The following is a 6000-nucleotide window of genomic DNA, read 5'->3' as shown; positions in this document are numbered from 1 at the left end:
GGAGCCTCTCTAGCAGCAGCAGCAGCAGCAGCAGCACCTGCCCAGATGTGTCAAGACGAAGCTTGTGGTTCAACCCTGAGAGTAATGACGAGGTGGGCTCTCGTGGGTAGTGCCCAGCGGTGGATACTGCAGTAGTGTCACGAATGGACTAGGGTTCAGTTAGGATTTCACCTTTCCAGCAAAAGGCCTTACAGAAATAGCTTACTGGAGGAAGGGCTTATTCTGTCTCACGGTTTCAGAGTTCTCAGTCCATCAGACTGGGGAAGGCATAGCCAAGCACTTCGATTTGTATCATGCTGAGTCTGAAGACAAATAAATAGGGATGTCTTTCCCCTTTTAGGCCTTTATGCCATCTACCCCCCACCCCCAGTCCATAGCATAGTGCCACCGCCAATATTCACAGAGCACTAACCCCCCCCCCCCACTTAATCCTTGATGGAAACCTTAACACACAGAGCGGTTCCTCTGCCTCCCAGGTGATTCGAAATCGAGACAAGCTGACAGTGGAAACAGTGAACACGAGCAGCTTTTGTACTGGGTTGGTCCTTTTTCTTGCATGAACTTGATATTGGTTTCAAGTTCTCCTAGGGACTCTTGAGCAAGTGAGAAACTTTCAATGGATTCGTTTTCTCCCTAAATCCCTTAGTGCTAGGGTCCAGCCCCAACTGCTTTGCTGCAGGTCGACATCCACATCTTAGCAGTGAGCACATTAAAAATATAAGTCAAGGCATCCAGAGCAGGATGAGTGATGACCTCAGGGTTCCCGTGACTTAGGTTACTTTGAGCAGTGCTGCACACATCAGAGATGTTGGGAATGGTGACCGGCGAAGAAGGCTCATACTTTTTAAAATGTTTACTTCCCACATTCCTTTTGTTCTCTTTCTTTCCTCCTCCTTGGCTAACATTTTATCTAAGGCAAAGGTGACATATTTGGCTTTACATGGGGCCCTTAGAACTTAGAGCTATGATTGCGCTCGGAGTGAGCTCTATTGGGAACGAAAACGGCTTAAAATGGGTCCCTCTTGACCCATCTTAGTCCCCTTAGTCTCACGTTTAGCCATAAAGACTAGAAGAAAATAATAAGTCCCCTTTATTTCTTTGTAAACTATGATTCTCTATTACTTGAAATGAAAGCTCTGGACACAGTGGAAGCGCTAGAGTATACGGGGAGAATGTTGAGAGGAGCAAAAGGGCGCATGGTTACCAGTGAGAAGAACAGAGAGTGTTGAAGAGGAAACAGGCACTGGTGTGCTCAGGGGACTATCTTGAGGCTGAGTTTACACAAAGAATACACGATTTCTATTTAGATGGTATTTAATAAAGGAACAGAAATAGAAGTATGTGTCAGCGGGGGCTGGAGACTGAACCTAGGGCCTCCAGCATGCTAAAGAAGCATTTCTACCACAAATTATGTGCCTAGCCCTCTTTTGACTTCTTTTTGTTGCTTTGAGACAGGGACTCATTATGTAGTCCAGAGGAGCTTTGAACTGACTTTGTAGCTTAGGCAAGCCTTGAACTTGTGATCTTATCTTAACTTCCAGAACTGCTGACATTATACTTCTGTGCCATTAAACCTGGCAAGACAGGTTTATTATCTTCATTTACAGATTATGTTCAGAGACTTAGGGAAACAATAATATCTATATATTCCCCCAAACAACTCCTCAATATTACCACACCTGGGGTTGCTGCCCAATCTTATCTCAGAAGAGATTTATGCTGTTCCTTTGTTACTTACTTGGGGTCTTACATTCCATTGCCTAGCAACCTTATTGTGCAGGATTTTTGATTCCTCCTCTCCTGGGCCTGGACTCTAGCTCTTAGCTGATTTGTTTGGATGCATGTACGTATGCATGTGTGTTTGCATTTTGGTTTTGTTTCTTTCTTTGTCTTTGTTCAGCTAAGGTCTTCCCTTTTAGCACAGGCAGACATTGGACTTGTGATGATATGGCCTCTCCAGCTCTAGAGGGCTGAGGTTACAGGCATGCACCATTTCCAGCGGCTATTCTTGTTAGCATGTGACTTCAGACCTGTCAACTTCCAACTCTCCTCTGCATGCATTGTCAAATTTTCTGGTGTCTTCTGTCGGCTAGAAAATGTAGGCACAACAATGAAGAAAGTTTTTTAGTAATGCCACATACTAACACAAGAGAATGCCAAGTTTTTATTTTTCCTTTTGGAGAACTCAATTAAAACATTTGGCTGTACATCAGACAGAGGTCTGATCTCCAAAATATACAAAAATCTCAAGAAATTGACCATCAAGATAACAAATAATCCATTAAAAAATGGAGTACAGACCTAAACAGAGAACCCCCAACAGAGGAATCTAAAATGGCTAAAAGACACTTATGGAAATGCTCAAATCCTTAGTCATCAGAGAAATGCAAATTAAAACAACTCTGAGATTTCATCTTATACCTCTAAGAATGGCCAAGATCAAAAACACTGATGACAGTTTAGGCTGGAGAGGATGCAGAGAAAAGGGAACATTCCTGCATTGCTGATAGGAGTGCAAACTGGTACAGCCCCTTTGGATATCAGTCTGGCAATTTCTCAGAAAATTAGCAAACAACCTACCTCAAGATTCAGCAATACCACTTTTGAGTATTGATGCTCAATTGTGCCACAAGGACATGTGCTCAATTATGTTCATAACAGCATTGTTTGTCATAGCCAGAACCTGGAAAAAAACCTAAATGCCCCTCGACTGAAGAACAGACAAAGAAAATGTAGTACATTTACACAATGGAGTACTACACAGCAGAAAATAAATAATGACATCTTGAATTTTGCAGGCAAATGGATGGAGCTAGAAAACATCATTTTGAGTGAGGTAACCCAGACACAGAAAGACAATCATTATTTGTACTCACTCATAAGTGGCTTTTAGACACAAAGCAAAGAAAACCAGCCTACAAATCACAACCCCAGAGAACCTAGACAACAATGAGGACACTAAGAAAAACATACATAGATCTAATCTACATGGGTAGTAGAAAAAGACAAGATCTCCTGAGGAAATTGGGAGCATGGGGACCTTGGGGGATGTGTGAAGGGGGGAGGGGAGAGGCAGGGAGGGGAGCAGAGAAAAATGTAAAGCTCAAAAATCAATAAAAAATATTTGGGTGGAAGTATAAAAATATAAAACACAGCAAAAAGCTCAAGAAAACAAATTGAATTGGAAGTACAGGCTTTCAAACACTCCCCAGAGTGAAAAAGAACATTACACTTAAAATGTACTCAAGTCTTAGTTGAATAGCTGCTTTAAGTTTGTTTTCTGGGTTTTTTTTTTGTTTTTTTTTTTTTTTTACTTTTCATTAGAGGGAGAAAAGAGTCAATAGTGCAAAGGTTTCCATAGCAACCTAGCAGCCACACCTCTTGTAACCTATGAAATCATTAAGTTGAGAGGTACAACTAGGACAGAGAAGAGCATGATGGGAAGTGGCTGACCAATGGTTACATAATCAAGGCAAAAGAAGGATACACAGCCCACCCCTCCAGGAAGACAGAAGTAGGACTGACAAAGGCCCACTGCCGCATCACGGTGCCCTACTGTCAAGAGGACCTTCACCTCAGTGTTCCCAGGATGAGGGCCAGTGGATGCCTCAAGAAGTCAAAGGACCAAACAAGAGAACACAGAAAGGAATATCGAAGCTAGAAAACTGTGATGCTACCCAGACTTCGTGATCCTCTGCTGATCTGCTACCTTGGCAAGAGGACATAGACCCCTTTGTTGGGAAACGGGGGAGTCCATTCTTATGCCTTCAAAGCCAACTAAACTTTGGGAGTAAGTGATGTATGAGTATTAAAAAAAATGCAGGTAAACCATGTGAGGCATGGTACCTGAGCCAACATCTCATGCTTGTGTTACAGTGTAGAATGTCCCGATGGGCTCATGTATTTGACCATCTGGGCTCTAGCTGGTAGTGCTGTTTAGGAGGCTGTGGGATCCCCGAGGCAGAGGTTATGGAGGGTGGAGGTGGATCACCATAGATAGGTCTTTGACGGTTATAGCCTGGTCCCACCCCACTGCTGTACAGGGTTCTCTGATTCTTGGTCTACCAAGATGGATCAAAAGCTCCCGTTGTGCTAGACGTGGTGGCTCACATCTTAAAAACAATCCCAGCACTTGGGAGGCAGATCTCTGTGAGTTTGAGGCCAATCTGGCCTCAGAATGAGTTCTAGACCAGACAAGGCTACATAGTGAAACCTCAAAAAAAAGCTGAAACAAAACCAAATCCTGTTTTCATGGAGCCACCCCAGCTGTTTCCTGGCCTTGATGGACCAATGCCCCAAACTCTATGGTCCAAAAGAAATCCTCCGAAGCTTAAGTTTGTCTTGGCTATTCTGCTTCAGTGATGAGAAAGGGAAGAATAGAGTTTAGGGACTCCATTCCTTCGGGTCCTCATTCTTCCCATCCCATAACCCACTGAGCAACGAGAGATTCTCATTACAAGAGAATTGGCGACTTTCCTTCAACAACACCTCTGCAAACCAAATGGAAATAGATTAATCAGCCCCGTTAACCCCACTATGGGGATTTCAGAGCATGATATAAAGCAACTATTTTATTTTGTACCTTCTGCGGAGACAAGCTCTGACTTAGGAGACTTGGTTTCCAGGCTGGCTCAGACAGTAGAGGAGAGACAGAGATGTGTTCTATTTTCTCAGCATCTCATGGGAGGAACATCTGTCTTCTGCTTAACATCAGCTCTATCACAGGGACCAGAGTCCCTACCCTCATAAATGATGCAAATGCTACGAGACACATCTAGGATGATGCTCAATTCTTAAATGCTAGAAAGGACGTATTCTGTAAACTCCTTGGTGTCTTCGAACCCATCTCTTTCCTCCACATTCTCCAAGCAGCATACTGAAGGACCTTATTTGCCCCTTTTGATCACATGTGAGAAAGGGCGGTAGGAGCAAAGGATTGAAGAATGCACAGCCTTAGGAGACTGGTGAGGAAAGGGGTCAGTTGGGGACAGCCACCAAGCTGCAGTGCTCACTCACAGGCTCTAATACTAAAGTTCAGGGTAAATCGAGCTTGCTGGGTGACCTTCAGTGCTCTGTGAGTCACAGCTTCAGCTGAGTCACAAGCAGTAGATGAAGCAGCTTTCTGCTCAGGGGACTCCTTTCCATATTCTTCCTAGCTGATTGAGGAAGGAACGAGATTTCTATTATTATTGTTATCATCATTATCACTATTATTATTGCCTTCTATGGATTTAGAGTCATGGGTTTGCCACTTACCATATGTAGATTGCTTCTGTCTGAGGCTTAATTTCCTCATCTACAAGTGAGATAAAATAGTACTTCATAGCATATCACAAGAATACTGGGGCATTTGGATGGAATAAGTTGTACGAGAATTTTCCACAGGATGGTTCAGTGGGCAAGCACTTGCTTGTGTAAGCTTGAGGGTCTGACTTCAGATCTCCATCACCTGTGCCAATGCCAGGTCGATGTGATGTCTCACCTGTAAATTAAATGTTTGGTAGGCAGAGACTAGGCATCCCTGGGACAAGATTGCTAGACAGACCATCCAATTCAGTGGGCTCTGGGGCCAAGTGAGAGGCCGTATCTCAATACATAAAGTGGAAAACAATTGAGAAAGACCTGCAACATCAACCTTTGGCACACACACACACTTTTACACATACCCATGTGTGCCCACACACATGAACATGCCTATATAGTTCATATACAAGCGCAAAGAAAAGAATATCTTACTTGTTATCATATAGTAAAGGCTCAAAGAATATGAATCATTAATAAAGTATTCCAGAGCTTTGATTGCTTGGTGGAATATCAACATCTGGACATAATTGCTGGATAGGAATCAGTGGAAGATTATCCTTCATTATAAATTACCAACTTAGACTTTAGGTCTTAAAAATTTCATTTACCAGGAATTTGGTTAATGAGAAGGTTTATTCCCGGATCTCATCACCCTACAGGAAGAAGTAGGCCTTGAACTACCTTCTGAGTTTTCCA

Source organism: Microtus pennsylvanicus, chromosome X (genome assembly GCF_037038515.1).
Source record: "Microtus pennsylvanicus isolate mMicPen1 chromosome X, mMicPen1.hap1, whole genome shotgun sequence".
In the NCBI taxonomy this organism is placed as follows: Eukaryota; Metazoa; Chordata; class Mammalia; order Rodentia; family Cricetidae; genus Microtus; species Microtus pennsylvanicus.
The sequence above is the reverse complement of the archived record's forward strand: the minus strand, read 5'-3'. Positions refer to the sequence as shown.